Here is a 28,000-nt window from a genome sequence, read left to right as displayed (position 1 = left end):
ACGCAGGCTGCTAGTACGCTAATAATGCTATTATAAACAAGTTATTTTTACCATCGCCTGTAAATGAAATGTATGCGTTGTAAATTGCCAGGTTAAAATTACTATGATGATAAATTGAAATTCCACTTAAACTTAACTAACGTAAGATGTAAATATAACGTGAGTTTCCTTTATATTGATTTTAAAATATAAATAAACTACACCGAGCTCTGGTTTGGTCCCCAGGTACAATTAAGAGAGGATTATAATTATACAATCTGATCTTTACGAATCAGCTGATTTTCTTGCTGGTATCAACTTTGACCAATGTGGTGTCACAAACAATTAGAACTTAACTGGAATCATAAATAAACAATAGTTCAGATTTAACTTGGCTTAAAAAAGTGTCATAAAACGCAATCAAGCTTAACTAATAGTTGATTCGCGGAAACCTTAGTGATGAGTTAGTGATAATTGGTTCTGTAGTTTTTGTTGACAATTACAGGTGATTATACCCACGACAGAAGACAATTATTGTTGACAAGACTAGACTCGGTGCAACATGTTGGCTTTGGCACGCAAACTTAACATGCTGTAGAACAAACTAGAAAAACTATGTCTACTCGAGATTGAAAAATACCCCCGCCGCAGCAAACCTGCCGTCTAAGCGAATTTCCATTTGTCCGAATTGATTTTCAATTGATCTATTTAAATAACATTATTAGGTTTAACGAGTACCTAGGTTTGCTGCTACAAGGAAACTAATAAAGTAGTGTGTTTTTAGTAAAATATTGATAGCTTACTATAAAATAAATAAATTTGCCAACTTTGATCAAAATATATCCATAAACAAGCAAACTACAACATTTTACAATATTCTCCATAAGAATAACATGGGAATTTTAAATTTACCATTTTTTTAGTTTTCTCCGTAACCAATAACCGTACAAAAACACTTTTACATACTGAATTGTTTGTTTTTTTAAGCTCTTTAAGAAGGTTTAGAGAAAAATTGGGAAATTTTGTGTTTTTAGGGTAAGAAGTGAGAAAAACCAATTTTTACCCCATAAAACCCCCCATAAAACCCTGTTCCCATGGTCCGATCATGCTGGATCGCGAACTCATTCAAGTTTATCCCGCCTTACACCTTAACCAAAATCGGATAAAAATTACTCAAGTTATCGTGTTCTCGGACACATATATATATATATAAATCTATATATATATATATATATATATATATAAATTTGAACGAATGGTGTTTTTGGCCTCTGGGGACATTAAAATGAAAAAGTAAATCGGTCCCGGGCCTAAGTCTTACCATGAGACCTACGGTAATAGCTACTTCCCTATAGGGAAATTCGCTAAATAGCTACTTCCCTATAGGGAAATTCGCTAAAAAGTATGACCAACGTGAACATGGTTGAATTAAAATACCGAAAAGGGGTTTTATTATTCTGGTGTGGTCGTTGCCGGTAATATCGTGCTCGATTTATGTAATTAGTTACTAGATTAAAATGTAAAATTATTTTCGTATCTGATTATGTTAACACTACAAACATTCAAAAAGGTTATACACTCCTTTATTTAGCCATCTTTGTGAAAAATTTGAGAAAACACTTCACGTTAAACTCTATAAATTAAATTATCGTATGTCTAACGATCCCGGAACTATCAAACTTTTTTAATGTACTGTACTCCAGTCAATAAAGGACCCTATGATCATGCCCCATAAGTATAGGTATATGTAAAAAATAATTGTACACAATGGAACAATATTGTTTTGTTGTCGTGATTGTTTCTATTAAGATTCAACTCGTCACCGGTAACAACTATTTATTTATTTGAATAGAAACTGCAGCAATATAAAACTATAACAGTACATTACATGCTTCAATGGCGTTCTGCAGTTCACTAATGAAACCAAAAGAGACTCTAAAACGTTTAGAAAGGTGTGCAATAGAGCAAAGTAAGCTGTCACCTGATTGGTTGGAATATTCCAGAATATTCAAGTTCCAGCCAACCAGACGTCAGACAAAACCTGTGCTTCCAGCTGATCCAAACCTGACTTTGCTTTGAGAGCGCGTTTTTATAAACTAATCTCGTGCGTTCCTTAATTTTGTACGTTGTGTTTAGTAATATTACTGTTAGATTCACTGGACCCATACAAGAAATAGAATAAAAACATATTACCACAAATTTGTTTACAATAGAAAAAAAATCATATAATAATGCATGATGAAAATAATTAATTTGTGTATTGTTACCTAAAAACATTTGTTTACATATTTTATACAAAGTACTGTAGAATCATGAAGTATTACTGTGAATAACTAATTTTGAAGGAATAATTTAACAATCAACAAAACAGCCAAATTTCCCTACTTTAGCCTAAGCGACACAACATCTCTATGTACTCAGTACACAGCTGTTCAACAATAGACTGTTATCAGGCCAAGGTGGGTTGATAACCTTATCAGAGTTAACTTTAACACTCGAGCTAGGTTCTTGATAACATCTTAAGATCTAATGTCAATGGCGCCAAATAAAATGTACACCGCTGTGTTCTACATGATTGATCAACAGACATACTCGAGATACACCTTATCTTTCGATTGTAAATTTATCTTCAAACAACTAATATCGTGGATTTTCTCAAATGAAGAACAATTCGTACTTGAAGTTATCTGATACTTTTGTAGTTTGTTTTTCCTAGAAAAGTTGCATGCTTAGAAACTAAATGGTTTTGAGTAATTTTTATCAGATGTTTTTTTTCCTTAAACAGTTTAAGTCCTTTACTGTATTGGCAATAGTTTCTGTAGTTTTAAGTGGACTACTTAGTACACACATAGTTTTGTCAAGAAGAGATGAAGACATCCGCCACAAGTTTGGTTAGATCAGGCCAGGTTAGTTAAGTTAGGAGTTAACATCAACTTTGGTTTTTAGGGCAAATTGTGGCGAATATCTACTTGAAAAGACCGGTACAAACGTGATTGGGCTTGATCTATCCTTATATATAATACGTGAAGGCGATTTCTAGAAAACACTACTCCTCCGTTAATAATGGACGGATTTTTACAAACGACGTGTCAAAATAAAGTATTTTTTGTGTAGACGCCCCCTTTCACAAATTCATGTAGTAAAAATCCTCGGGCTTTGCCCCACAGGCCATCAAAGTTGGAGTTTCTCCCATAAGATTAACATGGGGGAATCTAAATATTTGATTGGAAACTTTGTCCCCACTAATTTGAGAGAACGGTTGGGCGTAGAAACTTGGTAGAGGTGTCCAAAGAAAGGTCTTTGTCTGTAGATGAGTTATCAAAAGAAAAACTAAGCAAAATCCCTTAGGACTCTGCCCCAGAAGCCTTAAAAGATCCCTCCACAGAGTTGTTTACATTTTGGCCATGAGAATAATACTTTTTAATGAAACAGCTGTTCATTTTTAAATTGTATTTCAAACAACACATATTTATTGGGAGTTAAATTCTACCAAATAAGTATTTGCAATGTTATTTTCTGATTTTAAAATTGATTTTCTTCTTTATCATGCCATGTTTTGCAATATAACGTTCCATTACGAAATCAGTGGAAAATCCTTTTATCACAGCAATTCTTAAATTATTTCTTATTGAACTATCTTATATCTATTGTACGGGTTGGTGTGTGCCTTTTTCGCCACTTTTGCCTACATTTTAACATATTATTCTACAAAATATCAAATATTTATGTAGAAATATCTGCTCTTATTGTGTCTAATAAAATCCAAACTTAGAAACATTGCCTAAAATGGTACCTATCTTTACAAATTATTTGCACCTGCCTATATTACGGACTTTTGGCGCACCGAATTTGTAACATTATTGAAAATAACACGACATTTTGGCTGTAAAATATGGTACAAAGAGAAAATACTATTTAAGCAGCTACTGTCATGACAGAAAGGTCATATTCCTTTTAAACTAGATCACATAATCCTTTGACTGGGACGGGTGGCGTCGTCCTGTAATCCAGCTACTAGGAGGTCACGAATTGTGGATATTTATAGGAATGCACTGTGGATGCGATACTCCCTGGTGTGGATTAACGTCCGCACGAGTGAGTACTACAACTACCCGCAGTGCTATCCTGATAATTATACCAATTCATAAATACCAATGCAAAAAAAAATTGGTTCCAATTCAACTATAAACTGTAGGTCCCTTGGTTGCCATTCACTGTATGGGCTATTAGTTAACAGCTGTATCCAAGGAATGTCGGCCTTAGTCACTAACAAGACTTCAAGATCGTGCCACTCATCCTACACTCATCTCCATTCATACTTGGCTTACCTACTATGAATGGTCGCCATAAAAAACCTATTAAAGTATTAAAGTATTTATCATATACGTTGATTAACAATATGTAAACGTCAATATATACGTATGTCATCCTTATATATAATACGTGAAGGCGATTTCTTGAAAACACTACTCCTCCGTTAATAATGGACGGATTTTTACAAACGACGTGTCAAAATAAAGTATTTTTTGTGTAGACGCCCCCTTTCACCAATTCATGTAATAAAAATCCTCGGGCTTCGCCCCACAGGCCATCAAAGTTGGATTTTCTCCCATAAGATTAACATGGGGGAATTTAAATATTTAATTGGAAACTTTGTCCCCACTAATTTGAGAGAACGGCTGGGCGTAGAAACTTAGTAAAGGTGTTCAAAGAAAGGTCTTGGTCTGTAGATGAGATATCAAAAGAAAAACTAAGCAAAATCCCTTAGGGCTCTGCCCCAGAAGCCTTTAAAGATCCCTCCACAGAGTTGTTTACATTTTGGCCATGTGAATAATACTTTTTAATAAAACAGCTGTTCATTTTTAAATTGTATTTCAAACCACACATATTTATTGGGTTACTGAATTGTACCAAATAAGTATTTTCAATGTTATTTTCTGATTTTAAAATTAATTTTCCTCTTTATCATGTCATGTTTTGCAATATAACGTTCTATTAAGAAATCAGTGGAAAATCCTTTGATCACAGAAATTCTTAAATTATTTCTTATTGAACTATCTTATATCTATTGTACGGGTTGGTGTCTGCCTTTTTCACCACTTTTGCCTAAATTTTATCATATTATTCTACACATATCAAATATTCATGTAGAAATATCTGCTCTTATCGTGTCTAATAAAATCCAAACATAGAAACATTGCCTAAAATGGTACCCATCTTGACAAATTATTTGCACCTGCCTATATTACGGACTTTGGCGCACTGGGTTGGTAACATTATTGAAAATAACACGACATTTTGGCTGTAAAATATGGTACAAAGAGAAAATACTATTTTAGCAGCTACTGTCATGACAGAAAGGTCATATTCCTTTTAAACTAGACCTCATAATCCTTTATAAGAATCGTTGATTTACAATATGTAAACGTCAATATATACACAACAGCCAATTTACAGTATTTTTTTCTTTTTGGAAATGTCCCATTGCTATGTCATTTGCATTATTTGTTGCCAATGAAGCCGCAAGACCATATAAACTAGGAGGTCCCTAACAGTTTAAGAATAAAAGCCAACTTCACTTCAAGTATTCCACTACACCTATCATTCCGTAGAGAGATTATATTGACAACTTTATGTTATTGATAAGGCTGAGACAACTAACTGACATCCCCCATGTCAAGGAATTCCAGCTTTAACAGTAACCCCACAATAAATTTCTCATAACTATGCTAGAGGGTTCATTCATTGGCACAGAAGTACGATATGAACTGACGCGACGTGACGAAGGAAAAATCAAACTTACACTATAACGGACATACCTCCCTTTGAAGTTAGAACACTTCTTCCCAAAAAATATTTTCATTTCAAATCAAATCATATTACACTGATGAAATCACAGAAGTGTTTAACTACAAAAGACCCACCAATACGATTTTAATACTATTTAAAGGTTCCTCCAAAGGAAGAGATATCATATAACATACTAATAATAACTCCGATGAGTCAAATGACGTACGGTATGGGATATATTTTAATCATTGAATGATCAACCAAATTTGGCAACTAACGCAATTAAAATCATTATTGTTTTCACACTTACTACCCTTTAAACAATGCTAAATGCTCAAAATATGTATATTTCACCCAATTTATCGCAGTTAGATGAATTAACGTAAGCCTTGAAAGTAACCGTCGATTTCGACGGGTTTCCCCTTGTTTGCATTATTTATTGCCAATGAAGCCGCCAAGATCGTATGAACTAGGAGGCCCCTAACAGTTCAAGAATAAAAGCCAACTTCATGTATTCCACTACACCTAACATTCCGTAGAGAGATTGTATTGACAACTTTATGTTATTGATAAGGCCGAGACAACTAACTGACATCCCCCATGTCAAGGAATTCCAGCTTTATAAGTAACCCCATAGTCAATTTCTCAAAACTATGCTAGAGGGTTCATTCATTGGCACAGAAGTACGATATGAACTGAAGCGACGTGACGAAGGAAAATCAAACTTACACTGTAACGGATATAACTCCCTTTGAAGTTAGAACGTGTCTTCTCAACAAACATATATTTTTTCTCAAACACTGATGAAGTCGCGGAAGTGTTTAACTACAAGATCCACCAATACGATTTAAATACTATTTAAAGGTTCTACCAAAGGAAGAGATACCATATAACATACTAATAACTCCGATGACGTACAGGATAGGAAATATTTAAATCATTGAATGAACAACCAAATTTGGCAACTAACGCAATATTGTTATTTTTTTACACTTATTACTCTTTGAACAATGTTATGTATCTCAAAATATGTATATTTCACCCAATTCATCGCAGTTAGATGAATTAACGCAAGCCTTGAAAGTAACCGTCGATTTCGACGGGTTTCCCCTAGTATTATTTATTTTACTAACTCAATTCACACTAATTTAAAATTTCCTTCTCAGATAAAGATGGTATGATAACCATACACACATTATAATAAGGAAAAACATGACCGTTTTGTATTTGCATAGGCAAATTTAAATAATGGCAGCATCTTCTTAAAAAGACTGAAAACTTACTTTAGTAATTCTACTCATTTCGTAGTAACGTTCTCTTACATCAGTCATTTCGTTAAAATTAACCATTTACAGAAAATCTTTGCTTAGTCACTCTACGCAGAAATATGAATAGTATCTACAAACCGCAAGAGCTAACGAACTATTCAATGAACAAACAAACTTGTTACCTTTCAAATCTTTGAAACTAGTTGAGATACAAGGCCAATAATTAGTCCGTCAGTAACAGCTTTAACTAATACTGTAGCAAAATGTTAGTGCTATTTAAAACGTTGCTACCAGGACTATCATTGGCTTTAGATTATACAAGAGCACTTATCATTCCTTTTGTAAAATCTGAATCCTGCTGTCCGACTTAGTTTGAGTTAGCTAAATTAATGGTAATTAGTTCACTAAATGTTCCTCCATTATTTTAGGGTAATCCCATAAGTTCTCACTTTACTAAAGCACTGGAGAAAAGCATGAGTTAAACATACTGTACTGAATTCTACGTAACCATCTTGATTACCTATAATATATATTATCTTTTGTAAACTGGTGTAAACCATTGGGAAGAAAGAAAGAAATATATAAATCTATAAAATATGATATTTACTGCTACCATAGAATAAATAAACACCATTATATTACTTCATCTATGCTGCTATGGTTTGATTGACATTAAATCACTTTTTACATTTTTTGTGTACCGGTACTTTCCTCTTTAGTTAGAGTATTTCACAAACTGAAATCGTAGATCGCGCAGACTCAGCTAAAGGCTACTAAAATAAACTTGCGGAATCTGATTTTAGGCGTTCCAAACTGGCTACTATACTATTCACAAAGGAAAGCAGGAATTGTGAACAAAACATACTTGAAAAGCTGTAGAGCAGGAATTGGAGAGTTAGTGATTAAATTCTACTTTGGAATATATGACGTACGGACCAAGACGATTGCGTTGGTTTAGCCAATTATCCCCCCCCCTCTTCCTCCAAACTCCAGCTGACAGTCACTGTCAGGATAAATTGACTGTTTCCACCACGAAACCACTAATTTGCCACGTCTGAGCGCGGGTCAAGTTCAGAGCAAAGTTGTTGCGAACGAAAATATCAACAGAGTAGTTGAACGGAGTGGCGATTATAAGTGTATGTTTGTTTCAGTTTGTACTTTGCCAAACCGACCTTCTAGTCAACGTCATACTTTTGAACAGTTTTCTATTATGCTTGGGATGTCGTCTGTCTTTTTTGTTCTGAAACTTTACTTCGCGTTGAATAGTAAAAAGAAAAACTCTTTAGATAAGAACTCTTAGGAAAAGGTGGATATTTATAGAGAAACCAACGGTTAGGCATTTTCAAGCTAGGAATGACCAAACAACGTTAAGAGTTAAGTTTTCTTGAAACTTGTATGGTGTATGTATTTATTTCCAGTACTTACAGAGGATAATCAGTACAACTGTATATGGTCTATTGCAAAATAAAACAAGATGGAATCGCCACAACAATAGTAACAGCTGATCTCATTTGCAACAATGAAACTTGGACAGTTCAAACACAACTTACTTTAAAATACTCAAGCCTATTTTGGAATAGCCATTTTGAAAAACAAACAAGAACAATGATTAAAAAACAATTAGTCAACGAACTCCTGAAGAAAATAATACAATATACTCAATACAAATCAACTACTTAAATACCGGTTTGATAAGCAGCGAATTAAATATAGTATAAAAGTGTAATCCTCATTACATAAACCTTACGTTCATGATAAACAATTCAAGTCGAAAGTCTGAATCACTTTTTAGAATTTATTCGCATCTCGAACGTTTCATTGTAAACACTATCTCACAATCAGTCTGTGGTCTGTGGTCAAGGTCATGTGATAAGACGACCTTTTATCTGTTAACACGTTTCTCAGTGTAGTGTGTAGTACATGACAGAATTGACAGCTGTGGGTTAGAGGTTCATCAAACTGTCATTTATAATACACGAGTCGTCCCAAGTGACACGATTGTGAAATATATCAATAATTGTCTAGGAAGATGTAATCATTGAAAGGCTAACATTTTATGAGATCAAGATATGTTATGATATCAAGGGGACGCTTGTTCTTCTAAACTGAATTTTTGTTCCTTTGCGAAGCAGCTAGTAATTTATAAAACTGCACTCAGAAGTATATTGAATAATCGTTATAAATCATGGTCCTTGTTTGTTTTTCAAAATGGTTATTCCAAACCATTTAACCGTCTAGATTCGTTGTTGCAAATGAAATCAGCTGATTCCATTGTTGTGGTGTTTCCATCTATGTTTTATTTTACAATAGACCAGATGTAACAGAAGGTCCAAGTTGGGTGGTAACCAAGCCGTAGTTGTAACCGTATAAAAAATCTTATAATTTGTCCCACTGGCGTGAATACAACAAGTTATCAGGAGGAAGGTGACATAATGAAGAATCACATCATACAAGTGATCATCTTTTTAATTGATAACATTACTGGACTATGACGCCAGCAAACAATGATTCGTAGTTTGAGAAGATTAATTAAAGACTAGCTGCGTACTCTTGCTACGAACGAAAGAAAGACGCGGAAGGGAAACATTTGATCCGTATTAAATAGTTACACATCCACCAAGATTAAGTTAAATTAAGGTTAGATTGTTTTCTAACATCAGGGCACTCAAACGTAACAACATATGAAACGCAGGTAAAAAGAGACTTCACGTTTTACAGTAGGATGCAAAGTGAAGGCTCATAGTATTAGTATCAAAGTCAATAATACGATAAAAGATGAGTTGCAGGATTGACTATTGGATACTGAAGTAGACATCACATATATATGGACCAGATATCGCAAATGTTTGTTAAAAAAATAACATAGTTGTGTGAACCAGTCACAGAATCGACTAGTGTCTAAAATTATATTTTATACTGTATTTGTTGTTGCTAATATAGTTGATGAGTCATTAGAGTTACTATAGCTAATCAGTTTGACTCGGTACAAATGTTCATGTATTCGACAGAAATCAGTACAATAATTTACATCAGCACAATCTGTCGGTAGCTCACATGAACTACGACGATTTTGTTAAAAAGAAAACTTGCGACATCATTAACATGGGGATGAAATGTCTAACTGAATCAATAGTCAAATATTACATCTACGTCTTGGTAATACACCTTCATAGTTTGTGGTACTAATTCAAATGTATAACATTACGTACATAACAAAGCAAATGGTGTAAATAATTGTTCTGTCACATTTGTTTCACGAAAATCCGGGAAGTAAAAACATTGTGTTTCTCCATGCCAAAGTACACATTTACAAGAATCCGCTCTTACAAGTTACAACTACAGTAATACAAAACTGACGTCACAACAAGAAAATAGTATTTTACCAAGCGAGTAAGCCACGAATAAATGAACCCAACATGTTTACCACCATGACTTATCTGAGGTACACAGCTGATATGGAAATCAAGTTAGGTAACTTTTCAAAAGCATGACGACTTTATCGCAATTGCAAACAAAATAAATGTCAACTTTCAAGAATCAGTAATTCAAGTGTTTAGTAAATACGTAACAAGTATTGCCAGAAAGGTGCTTCTGTATAATGTTTTATGTTTTATCTTTGTGACGTACAACTTAAAATGTTTACCAAACTTTCATTGTTAATGTTATCTCCTGACAATAGAGATTTATGTCTGCGGATTGGCATTGAAAAATCCATTAGGTGAAAAATTTGTCAAATATTTGAAAATAATTTCTAATGGACTAGTAACAACCCACCTGAAACAAAGGAGTGCAAAATTATCATCGATACTTTTAATATTATCAGACAGCATTCAAATGATTGCCATTCAAGTCGTCGTTGTCGTCATGATTTTACAGTGGGTTTAAAAACTACTATTTAAAAACTACTTTTAGGACTATGTCCTCTTCAGCCTGCACACTGCTCCAACAATGCTGTGACCAAAATGCACACACTACAACATGTTGGGCAATTACTAAAGTGCCTTCGAACGCCCAAAAATGAGAACTTCGTTTTATAGTTAGCAAGCAGTACAACTACCTTCTCATGGAGACTTAAATTTGTATTTTTAGCAGACATAAGAACGCTTTAAGACGACATAGAATTACCAACTTGATTGATTCTGTTAAGCATCATTAGAAACCCCTTGAAATTTATTTAAATGAACAAAATACATTTTTCGTTCTTAGCAAACACTACAATACAATAAAGAGACTTTGAACAACAAAATTTTTACTTGTCTTTTAGCTACCTTTAGAAGACACAAAATTTCTTTTAATTTTCAAGCATGCCATTTTACACATGGATCGGTTAAGTATTTAAATTTGCCATTTAAACCTTTAAAAGGCAAGTGCATCACGAAAGCTGCACACAACCACCATACACCGACCTCCTGGTTGAGCGTTCTTGACCCAGTCCGAGTCAGCGCCGCGCCCGTCTGCCTTGGAACTTGCGGTCGTAGGCTCTAGTCTCGTACCAAACAGTTATGATAACTAACATGAATTGTGATCTCTTGGCTCGAGAGTGAAAAGGGAATTAAGGACATACATGACCTAACCCTACCTAACCTTACTGAGGGACTTGTCACTTGCGGTAGTAGGCTCTAGTCTCGTACCAAACAGTTATGATAACTAACATGAGTTGTGATCACTTGGCTCGAGAGTGAAAAGCGAATTAAGGACATACATGACCTAACCCTACCTAAACTTACTGAGGGACTTGTCACTTGCGGTCGTAGTCTCTAGCTCGTACCAAACAGTTATGATAACTAACATGAGTTGTGATCACTTGGCTCGAGAGTGAAAAGCGAATTAAGGACATACATGACCTAACCCTACCTAACCTTACTGAGGGACTTGTCACTTGCGGTCGTAGGCTCTAGTCTCGTACCAAACAGTTATGATAACTAACATGAGTTGTGATCACTTGGCTCGAGAGTGAAAAGCGAATTAAGGACATACATGACCTAACCCTACCTAACCTTACTGAGGGACTTGTCACTTGCGGTCGTAGGCTCTAGTCTCGTACCAAACAGTTATGATAACTAACATGAGTTGTGATCACTTGGCTCGAGAGTGAAAAGCGAATTAAGGACATACATGACCTAACCCTACCTAACCTTACTGAGGGACTTGTCACTTGCGGTCGTAGTCTCTAGCTCGTACCAAACAGTTATGATAACTAACATGAGTTGTGATCACTTGGCTCGAGAGTGAAAAGCGAATTAAGGACATACATGACCTAACCCTACCTAACCTTACTGAGGGACTTGTCACTTGCGGTCGTAGGCTCTAGTCTCGTACCAAACAGTTATGATAACTAACATGAGTTGTGATCACTTGGCTCGAGAGTGAAAAGCGAATTAAGGACATACATGACCTAACCCTACCTAACCTTACTGAGGGACTTGTCACTTGCGGTCGTAGGCTCTAGTCTCGTACCAAACAGTTATGATAACTAACATGAGTTGTGATCACTTGGCTCGAGAGTGAAAAGCGAATTAAGGACATACATGACCTAACCCTACCTAACCTTACTGAGGGACTTGTCACTTGCGGTCGTAGGCTCTAGTCTCGTACCAAACAGTTATGATAACTAACATGAGTTGTGATCTCTTGGCTCGAGAGTGAAAAGCGAATTAAGGACATACATGACCTAACCCTACCTAACCTTACTGAGGGACTTGTCACTTGCGGTCGTAGTCTCTAGTCTCGTACCAAACAGTTATGATAACTAACATGAGTTGTGATCACTTGGCTCGAGAGTGAAAAGCGAATTTAGGACGTACATGACCTAACCCTACCTAACCTTACTGAGGGACTTGTCACTTGCGGTCGTAGTCTCTAGCTCGTACCAAACAGTTATGATAGGCCTAACTAACATGAGTTGTGATCACTTGGCTCGAGAGTGAAAAGCGAAATAAGGACATACATGACCTAACCCTACCTAACCTTACTGAGGGACTTGTCACTTGCGGTCGTGGTCTCTAGTCTCGTACCAAACAGTTATGATAACTAACATGAGTTGTGATCACTTGGCTCGAGAGTGAAAAGCAAATTAAGGACGTACATGACCTAACCCTACCTAACCTTACTGAGGGACTTGTCACTTGCGGTCGTAGGCTCTAGTCTCGTACCAAACAGTTATGATAACTAACATGAGTTGTGATCACTTGGCTCGAGAGTGAAAAGTGAATTAAGGACATACATGACCTAACCCTACCTAACCTTACTGAAGGACTTGTCACTTGCGGTCGTAGGCTCTAGTCTCGTACCAAACAGTTATGATAACTAACATGAGTTGTGATCTCTTGGCTCGAGAGTGAAAAGCGAATTAAGAACATACATGACCTAACCCTACCTAACCTTACTGAGGGACTTGTCACTTGCGGTCGTAGGCTCTCGTCTCGTACCAAACAGTTATGATAACTAACATGAGTCGTGATCTCTTGGCTCGAGAGTGAAAAGCGAATTAAGGACATACATGACCTAACCCTACCTAACCTTACTGAGGGACTTGTCACTTGCGGTCGTAGGCTCTAGTCTCGTACCAAACAGTTATGATAACTAACATGAGTTGTGATCACTTGGCTCGAGAGTGAAAAGCGAATTAAGGACATACATGACCTAACCCTACCTAACCTTACTGAGGGACTTGTCACTTGCGGTCGTAGTCTCTAGCTCGTACCAAACAGTTATGATAACTAACATGAGTTGTGATCACTTGGCTCGAGAGTGAAAAGCGAATTAAGGACATACATGACCTAACCCTACCTAACCTTACTGAGGGACTTGTCACTTGCGGTCGTAGGCTCTAGTCTCGTACCAAACAGTTATGATAACTAACATGAGTTGTGATCACTTGGCTCGAGAGTGAAAAGCGAATTAAGGACATACATGACCTAACCCTACCTAACCTTACTGAGGGACTTGTCACTTGCGGTCGTAGGCTCTAGTCTCGTACCAAACAGTTATGATAACTAACATGAGTTGTGATCACTTGGCTCGAGAGTGAAAAGCGAATTAAGGACATACATGACCTAACCCTACCTAACCTTACTGAGGGACTTGTCACTTGCGGTCGTAGGCTTTAGTCTCGTACCAAACAGTTATGATAACTAACATGAGTTGTGATCTCTTGGCTCGAGAATGAAAAGCGAATTAAGGACATACATGACCTAACCCTACCTAACCTTACTGAGGGACTTGTCACTTGCGGTCGTAGTCTCTAGTCTCGTACCAAACAGTTATGATAACTAACATGAGTTGTGATCACTTGGCTCGAGAGTGAAAAGCGAATTTAGGACGTACATGACCTAACCCTACCTAACCTTACTGAGGGACTTGTCACTTGCGGTCGTAGTCTCTAGCTCGTACCAAACAGTTATGATAGGCCTAACTAACATGAGTTGTGATCACTTGGCTCGAGAGTGAAAAGCGAATTAAGGACATACATGACCTAACCCTACCTAACCTTACTGAGGGACTTGTCACTTGCGGTCGTGGTCTCTAGTCTCGTACCAAACAGTTATGATAACTAACATGAGTTGTGATCACTTAGCTCGAGAGTGAAAAGCAAATTAAGGACGTACATGACCTAACCCTACCTAACCTTACTGAGGGACTTGTCACTTGCGGTCGTAGGCTCTAGTCTCGTACCAAACAGTTATGATAACTAACATGAGTTGTGATCACTTGGCTCGAGAGTGAAAAGTGAATTAAGGACATACATGACCTAACCCTACCTAACCTTACTGAAGAACTTGTCACTTGCGGTCGTAGGCTCTAGTCTCGTACCAAACAGTTATGATAACTAACAAGAGTTGTGATCTCTTGGCTCGAGAGTGAAAAGCGAATTAAGAACATACATGACCTAACCCTACCTAACCTTACTGAGGGACTTGTCACTTGCGGTCGTAGGCTCTCGTCTCGTACCAAACAGTTATGATAACTAACATGAGTCGTGATCTCTTGGCTCGAGAGTGAAAAGTGAATTAAGGACATACATGACCTAACCCTACCTAACCTTGCTGAGGGACTTGTCACTTGCGGTCGTAGGCTCTAGTCTCGTACCAAACAGTTATGATAACTAACATGAGTTGTGATCTCTTGGCTCGAGAGTGAAAAGTGAATTAGGTACATACATGACCTAACCCTACCTAACCTTACTGAGGGACTTGTCACTTGCGGTCGTAGGCTCTAGTCTCGTACCAAACAGTTATGATAACTGACATGAGTTGTGATCACTTGGCTAGAGAGTGAAAAGCGAATTAAGGACATACATGACCTAACCCTACCTGACCTTACTGAGGGACTTGTCACTAGCGGTCGTAGTCTCTAGTCTCGTACCAAACAGGTATGATAACTGACATGAGTCGTGATCTCTTGGCTCGAGAGTGAAAAGCTAATTAAGGACGTACATGACCTAACCCTACCTAACATTACTGAGGGACTTGTCACTTGCGGTCGTAGTCTCTAGTCTCGTACCAATCAGTTATGATAACTAACATGAGTCGTGATCTCTTGGCTCGAGAGTGAAAAGCGAATTAAGGACATACATGACCTAACCCTACCTAACCTTACTGAGGGACTTGTCACTTGCGGTCGTAGTCTCTAGTCTCGTACCAAACAGTTATGATAACTAACATGAGTTGTGATCACTTGGCTCGAGAGTGAAAAGCGAATTTAGGACGTACATGACCTAACCCTACCTAACCTTACTGAGGGACTTGTCACTTGCGGTCGTAGTCTCTAGCTCGTACCAAACAGTTATGATAACTAACATGAGTTGTGATCACTTGGCTCGAGAGTGAAAAGCGAATTAAGGACATACATGACCTAACCCTACCTAACCTTACTGAGGGACTTGTCACTTGCGGTCGTGGTCTCTAGTCTCGTACCAAACAGTTATGATAACTAACATGAGTTGTGATCACTTGGCTCGAGAGTGAAAAGCGAATTAAGGACGTACATGACCTAACCCTACCTAACCTTACTGAGGGACTTGTCACTTGCGGTCGTAGGCTCTAGTCTCGTACCAAACAGTTATGATAACTAACATGAGTTGTGATCACTTGGCTCGAGAGTGAAAAGTGAATTAAGGACATACATGACCTAACCCTACCTAACCTTACTGAGGGACTTGTCACTTGCGGTCGTAGGCTCTAGTCTCGTACCAAACAGTTATGATAACTAACATGAGTTGTGATCTCTTGGCTCGAGAGTGAAAAGCGAATTAAGAACATACATGACCTAACCCTACCTAACCTTACTGAGGGACTTGTCACTTGCGGTCGTAGGCTCTCGTCTCGTACCAAACAGTTATGATAACTAACATGAGTCGTGATCTCTTGGCTCGAGAGTGAAAAGTGAATTAAGGACATACATGACCTAACCCTACCTAACCTTGCTGAGGGACTTGTCACTTGCGGTCGTAGGCTCTAGTCTCGTACCAAACAGTTATGATAACTAACATGAGTTGTGATCTCTTGGCTCGAGAGTGAAAAGTGAATTAGGTACATACATGACCTAACCCTACCTAACCTTACTGAGGGACTTGTCACTTGCGGTCGTAGGCTCTAGTCTCGTACCAAACAGTTATGATAACTGACATGAGTTGTGATCACTTGGCTAGAGAGTGAAAAGCGAATTAAGGACATACATGACCTAACCCTACCTGACCTTACTGAGGGACTTGTCACTTGCGGTCGTAGGCTCTAGTCTCGTACCAAACAGTTATGATAACCAACATGAGTTGTGATCACTTGGCTTGAGAGTGAAAAGCGAATTAAGGACATACATGACCTAACCCTACCTAACCTTACTGACGGACTTGTCACTTGCGGTCGTAGGCTCTAGTCTCGTACCAAACAGTTATGATAACTAACATGAGTTGTGATCTCTTGGCTCGAGAGTGAAAAGCGAATTAAGGACATACATGACCTAACCCTACCTAACCTTACTGAGGGACTTGTCACTTGCGGTCGTAGGCTCTAGTCTCGTACCAAACAGTTATGATAACCAACATGAGTTGTGATCTCTTGGCTCGAGAGTGTAAAGCGAATTAAGGACATACATGACCTAACCCTACCTAACCTTACTGAGGGACTTGTCACTTGCGGTCGTAGTCTCTAGTCTCGTACCTAACAGTTATGATAACTTTTATGAGTTGTGATCTCTTGGCTCGAGAGTGAAAAGCGAATTAAGGACATACATGACCTAAACCTACCTAACCTTACTGAGGGACTTGTCACTTGCGGTCGTAGTCTCTAGTCTCGTACCTAACAGTTATGATAACTTTTATGAGTTGTGATCTCTTGGCTCGAGAGTGAAAAGCGAATTAAGGACATACATGACCTAAACCTACCTAACCTTACTGAGGGACTTGTCACTTGCGGTCGTAGTCTCTAGTCTCGTACCTAACAGTTATGATAACTTTTATGAGTTGTGATCTCTTGGCTCGAGAGTGAAAAGCGAATTAAGGACATACATGACCTAACCCTACCTAACCTTACTGAGGGACTTGTCACTTGCGGTCGTAGTCTCTAGTCTCGTACCAAACAGTTATGATAACCAACATGAGTTGTGATCTCTTGGCTCGAGAGTGAAAAGCGAATTAAGGACATACATGAACTAACCCTACCTAACCTTACTGAGGGACTTGTCACTTGCGGTCGTAGGCTCTAGTCTCGTACCAAACAGTTATGATAACCAACATGAGTTGTGATCACTTGGCTCGAGAGTGAAAAGCGAATTAAGGACATACATGACCTAACCCTACCTAACCTTACTGAGAGACTTGTCACCTGCGGTCGTAGTCTCTAGTCTCGTACCAAACAGTTATGATAACTAACATGAGTTGTGATCTCTTGGCTGGAGAGTGAAAAGCGAATTAAGGACATACGTGACCTAACCCTACCTAACCTTACTGAGGGACTTGTCACTTGCGGTCGTAGTCTCTAGTCTCGTACCAAACAGTTATGATAACTAACATGAGTTGTGATCTCTTGGCTGGAGAGTGAAAAGCGAATTAAGGACATACATGACCTAACCCTACCTAACCTTACCGAGGGACTTGTCACTTGCGGTCGTAGTCTCTAGTCTCGTACCTAACAGTTATGATAACTAACATGAGTTGTGATCTCTTGGCTCGAGAGTGAAAAGCGAATTAAGGACATACATGACCTAACCCTACCTAACATTACCGAGGGACTTGTCACTTGCGGTCGTAGTCTCTAGTCTCGTACCTAACAGTTATGATAACTAACATGAGTTGTAATCACTTTCCTCGAGAGTGAAAAGCGAATTTACGACATACATGACCTAAGCCTACCTAACCCCACTGAGGGACTTGTCACATGCGGTCGTAGTCTCTAGTCTCGTACCAAACAGTTATGATGACATGAATTATGAACTGACATGAGTTGTGTCTAGAAGTGTGGATCACTTGCATGGCATGTGAAAAGTGTATTTAAGACAAATACGTAGCTTATGAGCTAGCCTAACCTATTAAACCCAACCAAACTGAGAGTTTTTTTGCGCTCGTACACTAAAATACGGCTGATTGTATACAAGCCTTTACCAAAATAATTGTGATCACTAATGTAAGTATTAGGTGAGTTTAAGTACTACTGAACCTCTAACCTTACGTTTACTAACATAACTGAGCGACGACAAATTTTACAGCTATTCACGTGTTATATTTTCCACCACAAATAGTTTTGCCCAAAACAGCTGATTTAAATGGTTGGCGAATTTTGGACATGTTAAAATCGAATTTACAAGGTAAGTGGTATTTTAAATTGGGCTTAACGCAAAACCCCTTCACAATCGTTAACAGATAGAAATAAACAAACAATTACTATTTGAAACAAAGCGAAAATAGTTGGCGTAGGGACAAACAAAGCGGTGAAGCCAAACTTTGACAGAGAGGTTTTTAGTATTCAACAGTGGTAAATATTTAGTATCTGACTTTGAAAATTGAAAATGTATTTTGGTTAGTATGCTATATTATAAATAGGTGTTAAAATAAACTGCTAAATGGTTAGTTTATATGGTTTAGTTTATATGGTTAGCTATAAGTTTACATCAACAAAATATTTAAATATGGTTTATTATCATGGTTTGGTGTGCAGCATAGTTATTTACCGAGTTATGGTAATTTTTCACAAAACTATTTCAGGGCCCAAAATAGCAAAGCTTAACACGTCTTATTTATGTAACTTATTAGTCACAATAAAACGCACTAACATAAATTGCATTGGTTTATTTTGAAGTACTACTTTACTAAAGCAATCGTAAATACATTGGCTAACAAATCTTGATCGAAAACTAAGATTTTTGTCGGAAAAAAATTAAAATCCAAAATCACAGTAATATAAAACTTATAACAAATCATCTTTCAATCAACCTGCATCCCATTTCGTTTACATCGACGAAATTCCAATATGTACATTTTTCTCAAACACGATAATTTGAAAAAATTATAATAAATGTTTTACTGTAAAAATAACTTTGGTTGTACAGCATTTTTAAACAAAACATCATGATTTTTAGTTCACACTTAATCGTTCCCTTTTCTCAATGCCACAACAATTGTACGCAGAAAGTTTGCCATTGTCAGGTGGTTTAACACTTGATGTTCAAGTTTAGTTTGTACAGGTGATATTTGAACAAGAGCAACTGACTCAGTCCACAACCTCAACAATACAATGTTCTCCACCTATTGTGAAAATACTTGTTAGCGGTAACTGTCGATAATTTTACCTAATCAGTTTTGCAAGTCAAACTGACGTCATAAGAAGTGTCTGAATATCTTCGTGAATATGCGTGAAATACTTTTTGAATAGCAAAACTATAATCCACTAAACTATCACTATAGTTGTGTATACGTAAATAATAATCAAATTAAGTAGGTCTACTCTTATCATAGTGTTCCTGCGCACTCTGTCAACGAATTTCTGATAAAATAGTAATTTTTCTATATCCAGGATAAAATACAACGTGATATTATAGTGCGCTAACTTTCCTAACCAACCCAAGGTCCTTGAACAAAACACAGATTTAAATTTCCTACCATTTAAATACTAATTGAACTGCCAACGTACTGGTTAGTTCGTGTGTCCAGGGTTTTAAATTGTCACCAAAAGACGTTATTGGCTTTCATTAGGTCTACTAAAAAAAGTATAGTAATCATATTCAATTGTAAACCTGGCTAGATACATTTGGATTGCTATAAGAAAATTAACAATCTTTAAAAATATATCTGCCTTATTAAACAAAATTAAATTTATAAACGAAATTAAATGAAAAAGGCATGTGAAAAGCACTTTAGATTAGCCCAGGGTAAGGTTGGGTTGGGTAAGGTAACCTAATCTGTCCTAATATAACTTATTCCGTTGAATTGTGGTTTAACTTGTCAACATAAATTTGGGAAGCTTTATTGAAACCGTAAAGATATTGTCGTCAACATAATCAAACTATGGTTTAATGAAGTATTCCTATCTTATTAAAATGTTTCTGCCTTATTAAACAAAATTAAATTATAAACGAAATTAAATTAAAAAGGCATGTGAAAAGTACTTTAGATTAGCCCAGGTTAAGGTTGGGTTGGGTAAGGTAACCTAATCTGTCCTAATCTAACTTATTCCATTAAATTTTGGTATAACTTTTCAACATACATTTGGGAAGCTTTATTGAAACAGAAAAGATATTGTCGTCAACATAATCAAACTATGGTTAAATGAAGTAGAGACCAACAAGATGTAAAAAAGTAGACATTTTAGTAAGCACAACAATGTTCAGACACAATTAGGTTTGCATTTACGAAGGCTTGTTATATTTTACACTTATCTTATCTGCACTCCCACAAACCCTGCGAAGTCTTAGATCTGTCTTTTTTTAGGTGAAGGTCTGAAAGTAAACTCTATTTAAAACATCCAATTCAGACGGATAGTAAGGATTTGTCTAAAAACAATAAACACCTTACAGGCCTAAATGCTTCTAAATTGAAATGTCTGATAAGGGGGCAAGTTTTCTGGTTAGTTTGATCAAATAATTAACAATATTTTATTCACACTGTATTATTAAAAAAAATCTTGGATAATCAAATAGTTGAAAATTAAGTCCCTGAAATCAGTGGTTATAAATGAGTGAATTATGCTAACAAAAGGTAGATGTTAATATTCTTGAAACAAAATTGTTCTTGAAACTAAAATGTTTACGTCAACGAAATGTGAGCAAAGGAAATTCGATTGGGGGGCGAGCAAAGAAAACATTATACAAATGAGCTTCAGTGGTTAAGTTTGATTGAGTTTTGTGAGGTTAGCTTAATTTAGTTTACAATGATAACAAACAAGGTAAAATTAACTCAAACGATAGTTGTGATTTTATGTTAAGGAGTTGAAGAAACAAATTTACAAATATGTCAATTTTGTATTCGTGTTTTATTCGTGTGTTTTGAATACAGAAAATTTGTATGAATGTTACCTTGTTTGTCATTATAAACTAATTTATCCTAACCAAATCGCTGCAGCGCAGTGTAAAGAGTGGCGGCCCTCTCCTTAAAAGACCCGCCAATTAAAGTGTCTGAATTATTTTAGACATTACAAATTATTTAATAGGATTCACTCATACAAATGACACTTGTATATATACAAATGACCATTCGGTTTAACGACTTTTTTTGGGGAAAGACGTTTAGTTTATATGGATACCGATATTATAGAAGCTTATATTTTCAAGTGAATTACTTATTTAAATTACTCCCAGCGTGTTTAGTAACTATGTCACTTTTCGTAATCGTCGTGACATTGTTCGGGTCAGTATTGGCATTGGCGCTCAGTCGTGTTTGTTTCGAAATAGTACGTGGTCGAAAAATGCGTTGGCGGCTGCCCAAAATGAAAATAATAACTGGTGGTTCGACCCTGCTCTTGTATAGTTCGATTGTGTCAGAGAGTGGCCCACTAAGCTTCATATAGGACTGGTCAAGTGGCCTAAACAGACTCGATGCTATTTGTTATTAAGTGGATGTTGATTTTTCTTTCTCTGAGTATTTTTAATACGAATGTTTTGACTCCTCAAACGTTGAAATTGGTCCACAAATAAGGGAGGAGTATTGTTCACAAAAAACTGCTTCACGTATTATAGATAGAGATTGAGGTTTCTATTTTGGGAGAGATAGCATTTAGGTAAACTAAAAACTGAGTTTTAATTAGGTTGTTTAATATATTCGTCGAAGTTGGTAAATTGATTTACACTAGCTAGGAACGTGCAAAGCTAAGTCAGTGCCCCAGCAAATACTATTAACATTATCCCTACTACTTTAGGTTTGTCTTTTACGTAGACTGGCTGTACAAAATTTTATTTGAAATTAACCTAACTATTAAATAAATCCCTAAAATAAATATGGAAATTACATTTTTTTTTATGGGGTTTCAATTGCTTGTGTTCAATGCTTTTAACGAAGAAAACATAAGTGGTAGAAATACCTGAGTTTTCTGCGATTTAAAATATAAAATTTTAAATGACACGGGCATTGATAAACTAAAATAAAGTGAGATGTTGAGACTTTGAAGGGCAACTGAACAAACTAATCTCAGTAGTCCATCTCGCAAATAAGTATCAATGCAATCATTATTAACGAACCAAAAGAGATTATTAATATCACTTTATTAAAGTGATGTTATTTCTAATTGGTCCTAAATAAGTAAAATATTACTTAAAATAAATTGCGAAAGGCAATTAGTGTTCACACATTTTGTTACATTATCTGCACATGTTTCTACATTAAATTTAAATTTAAAAACTGTACCCCAACAACCTTTACCAACATGAATTAGAAGTACTGTATCTTAATTTAGTAGTTAGAGGAAGACAGAAAATTAAGAAAAAATATCCACTAATTTCCACAGAATATTTGTATTAAGAGCCTTATTAAAACTATAAACATATTACTAAAGAAATAAAACAAAATAAAAATAAAATTCGAGCCAGAATTATGAAATAAGTAAAGGTTTTGACACGTAGGTAGAAAATCAAAGAACAACTCAGCATATGTGTGGAATATACACAGCGCCTTTTTTAAAGACACTTGTTTTTGTAGCCTAGGTCACCTAGATCGCTGGATAAATGGAATGTTGTTTTATACATATTAGAAAGGATATTACATTATATTACGTATCTTATTTTACAAATATTATAAATGTGAAGTTTGGGATGTTTGTGTGTCACATGTCCAATCAAATGAAAACTACCGGAACAATTGAGCTAACACAGTAAGAATATTTTAATTTTGAGACTTTCCTAGGGATCGAACCTTACTCCCTCGTTATTCCCAGTCCCCTTGTTATTTTTAGGAATAAACATAAAATTAAGATTAGCATTTTAGTACCTACATTATTAGCTGTTTGAACGTGTTTCTGTGTTGGTTTTATATACATGGTAATTTGTGAGTTATTTGTTGGCTAATTTTAATTAATGAGAGACAATTGAAATTATAGAATTTTACTACTGTTTCTAAAACGAAAGAGGATGTGTAACTATTTCAGACAGCAGATCTAAAGAAACGCAGCAATCCTCTTTTGCGTATTCTTCCCTTAGTGAAGCACGGGCATAGCAGCACTATTAAATAATTAACATTAGTTCATCTTCTCAATTTTTTCAATTTATATATGAAGGGTAAGCATCTGTATACTTTCCTATGACAACGAATAAATACAAAATATTGTAAACGTAACACAAACAAGTGATTTTATGAGTCAAATTTAATAGTAGACCTATTTAAAAAGATTTTGTAAAAAAGTAACCTGCATTGGATTACATTAAAAAAACCCCAAACAAATAAGAAATCTATACAGGGAACTGTTCTGCCTCTTGAACGGCTTGCATGACCGCGGTGCACACGCGGGAGGGTTTTCCAATTCGCGCATTCCTAGAGCAGCGGTCCAGCGCCAGGGGGGGCGAAGCTTGGCCTTGACCCTGACGCCGACCAGCGCAACTCCGCGAAACGTCTCCGTTGCGCATGCGTTGTAAACAGGGGCCTTCTGTGACGTCATTTATGTATGTTACATAGGGAGTTAAATATACATGTATCTAAAGAACATTAAAATTTTTAACCTACCGGTATTCATTATAAATGTTTTTATTGTGAAAACAATAATTACCTATACAAATTCATAAAAATATCTAAAATTATTTTAGAATGCAATAAATAAAATGAACAATTTAAATTTTGTATAAATATTTTCTGATGGTAATATTTTGACTGGCTCCTATTATGACAACTTAAAAATTGTTTTATTGTACTGTATTTAATACATTTTGTTAAATACTGAAAATGAAATAATTTAAAGCTTGGTAAAATCTGCAATTGCAAATTGCGTTAATAATAATAACGTTATAGGCTAACTGGTTTAAATTGATGAATAATTTACAGGAATACCATCATTTCCAGTATCTCTCTGACGAAAACTGTTGTTTCAATTAGTATAACATGTCTGATAAATGGAACTGCTGCTTGGTAGCCTAAACTTATTGCGAGTTGTTTTTATAATTTTAATAAAATAAAACAATCATAGTGTTCGAGGTACCTCTCAAAACCGTAAATCTGAATTGCTTACAAGTTGTTAGGAACTATGATAACTCAAAGATTTCAATTACAATTTTAGTCTGAACACACTGGACTATTTAAGGATAGCTACTTTTGAGTTATTTTTTGTGTATCAAATCACATGACGTATTCATCTACCTTGTTTCGTAGTTTAATGTCATAATGTAGGTTTGTAAAGTATTTCAATAACCAATAAGTCAATTGCAGACTATTATGGTTTCAATGACCATTGCAGCTATAACAAATGTTGCTGTATACGAAATCAGCTGATGAGTTAGTGACCAATCTACGCAACTCATCCATGTACATTTATACAACCATAGATAAAACATACTCCCTTTTATGCTTTATCTTTGATCCAACTTATGTAATTTAAATTTCAAATTACACTACTAGTGTGCGAGTCTGTGTGTAGTAAAAAATTAAATAAATGAAAACAAAACACTCGAGATTTCTAGTAAAGTGTTTGTCACTTTGTGTGTGGTAGAGTTTTGTGGTAGTGTTTGTCAATTAGTTATACAAAGTTAAGGAGCAAATCAAGTCAACCATTATTCTGTGCACAACACACCGACCAAACCAACACAATAGAAATAGAAGAAAGTAACGATACATAAAGATTCTCACCATAAAACATCTATAAACTCAAAAATGATAAATTTTGTAAACAATGAGGATAAGTTCTATAAGTAGGCCTAAACGAATACACATAGGCCCGGTTATATTATCTGTGGCACACTTTTATTTCAACGACTAGTTTAGTACTTCCCTATAGGCACTGACAGAAGCCAAATAGTTCAAAATGATATTAGAACTGAAACACCGACTCAAAGCAACACATTTGTGACGATAACCTTTGGCATAGATAACCGATTTTATAAATAAACTATGTAAATATTTTTGTTTTTCAGTTTTTCCTATACCATGTGTAAACTCCAACCCCTCTCATAAAAACGAAAAGAAATATTGTTGTCATGTTTTCCCAAAGATGTATTTCATGTTTTAATTAATCTCCTAGAAGAAATGTGACTAGATAATGATCTGCTTTAAAACAAAGTCTACATGTGCTATTTTAATACAAAAGATAACTATCTAGCTAAACTCTTGTGGAAATCTGTGGAATCTTATGAAAGTGACAAAATACAGTGGAACCTCGATAAAACGTCACCCTCGATAACAAAAGTCATTTTCGAATCCCCTTGAATTTATTTTACCCCTAATCACATGTTATTGCAAACCTCGATAAGATGTCAACCTTGTTATCAAGTCTTATAATCTCCATTAAAGTCTTGTTATTAGGGTTCTACTGTATATTTTCAATACATTGGTACAAAAATCTATTCAGTAAGATAATATACAGTATTTAACATCTTCATTCGCCAATACCCGGTTAAAAAAGTTTTAACAATATTTGATTATATGAGCTAATGTATGTTGCGAATCCAAGTGTTACAGTATTACATGTATCAGTATTATGTGTATATAAGAAGACGAGAAGAACACTTCTAAACTTATGTTCAGCATTATAATTCTGAAGGCAACGCAGAATGAGCTTAGAATAACATTAGTTGGTCAACCAAAAGGAAATCTAGAGGAAAACGACTTTCAAAACTATTATATTATCTTACCATATCCTTACTGAGTCCTTGAGAATGCAAGAAAGTGTAAGGTAAAGGTCAATTGGATTATATTACTAAAAAACATTATAATAACTAAAGTAGTAAAAACTGGAACGGAATTAATTAATTAATTTTTATTATTTAATATTATGTTTTTAAAACACCACTCTAAATATTGTATTACAATTTAAGTATTGTAGAATTTATAACTTCGAGGCACAATAGGTAAAAATGTCACATGACAGTTAAGTGCATCTGTAAATTTTATTCGTTGAATGTATAAAATTAAGAGAAAAATAAATCACACGCGATTGAATTTTACTAAATTATTAAATTTGTATGACTATGAAAGTCTTAACTCAATGAAGATTTTAAAATGACAACGCTTGAATTACGTTATTTATGTGATTAAGTTTTAATGCCAGTAGGCCCTACCTGATAATGAAACACTATCGAGTTACATAATGATATAAGCAGATGTAAAGACTTAATTAACCCTGTGACTGTGGATAATAGAAACTACATATTACGTTAATTCAACGTTCAGTGGTTATAAATAACATTACTTTGTTATTATTAACTTTTTACTATCCAGAAACAATTATGTACTCTTTACTTTTATGTATATTCAATATCTAAACATTTTGAATGATTTATTATTTTAATGCAAGTTTGCTATAAAACCCCTATTGTATATTTTAATTACTATCATGAAATGGCTATAAATAAACATGCATTAATCCGATCGTGGTGTAATTGCAAAGTAAATTAAAAATAATAACAACTAAAACATACCTGGTATATTATCAAGGTTATATCACAAACGAAGATATGTTATCCATTTCAAATATCCAACGTATGACACAAGCACAGTAAAACCACCTAACAAATTTAAAAATTAAGTAGCCTACACTGTTCGAAACAACTTTGAAAAACAAATCGAAACTAAAATACTGAAACTTGACAACTTGTTTCTCAACCTATCAACTTTAACCGAAGTTTACGCCACTGTATGATCAAAAACACAACTTTTTCAAAACCAAAACAGCGAAAACTTGGTGAAAACATTACAGACAGTTTGCGGTCAAATTCATTTCGGAGGAAGGTTTGCCGCGAAGTGGCAGCCTGCTTGGTGCACTAGCGCTCAGCCGCGCGGCGGACCACCGGCGAACTACAGCTCAACAATGATGTATGACGTCATACTACTCACACTAACCTGTCGTTAATATTCCTGTTGGGTTATCATCTGATATCACCTGTTTTATTTTCACGCTTATTATTTGAGGTGACAAGGAAAATTACATGGACGACTTGCAATTCTGTGGGGTTTCCCGGTTAAAAGCAAAGTCACGGTGACTAAGCAAATATTTGGTCGTATATGAAATTTTAGTTTGTTAATTAAAATTGTTTGGATATGCCTATTACCTAGAAAAACAAAGGTATAGTAAATTGATATCCTGGTAAGTGACACATCATTTGATATACTGTATTACACATGTTGGATATGAAAAGAATTATGAAAATAAATTAATTATTGTAGCCTAAACTAAATTTTTAAAAAGTGTTATGCAGTTCCCAAATTTTCATTAAAATTGCAACAATAACAGTAGGAACTTATTATTATTCAACTTTTATTCCAAGTTAAATTCAGTATGTAAGTAGTAACACTGCGTGGATGGACCCAGCTGGTCTAGTTGTTGGATTACAAGCCTTTTGTGTTGAAG

General features: G+C 35.6%; 1 protein-coding gene across 1 annotated transcript in view; it reads right to left on the bottom strand.

The window, feature by feature from the left end:
- The window catches only part of LOC128989566 (uncharacterized), a 225,249-nt gene extending 197,868 nt beyond the window's left edge, over positions 1-27,381 (bottom strand). Inside the window, exon 1 of the mRNA XM_054411480.1 lies at positions 27,072-27,381. The gene's annotated coding sequence lies outside the window, so the exon portion shown is untranslated. The remainder of the gene's footprint in view (positions 1-27,071) is intronic.
- Positions 27,382-28,000: the final 619 nt, after the last annotated feature.

Source organism: Macrosteles quadrilineatus, unplaced genomic scaffold (genome assembly GCF_028750875.1).
Source record: "Macrosteles quadrilineatus isolate MER2022 unplaced genomic scaffold, UCM_ALF_1.0 Scaffold_1__1_contigs__length_201487025, whole genome shotgun sequence".
Lineage (NCBI taxonomy): Eukaryota > Metazoa > Arthropoda > Insecta > Hemiptera > Cicadellidae > Macrosteles > Macrosteles quadrilineatus.
Note: the sequence above shows the minus strand (reverse complement) of the source record. Positions and strands in the feature narration are given on the sequence as shown.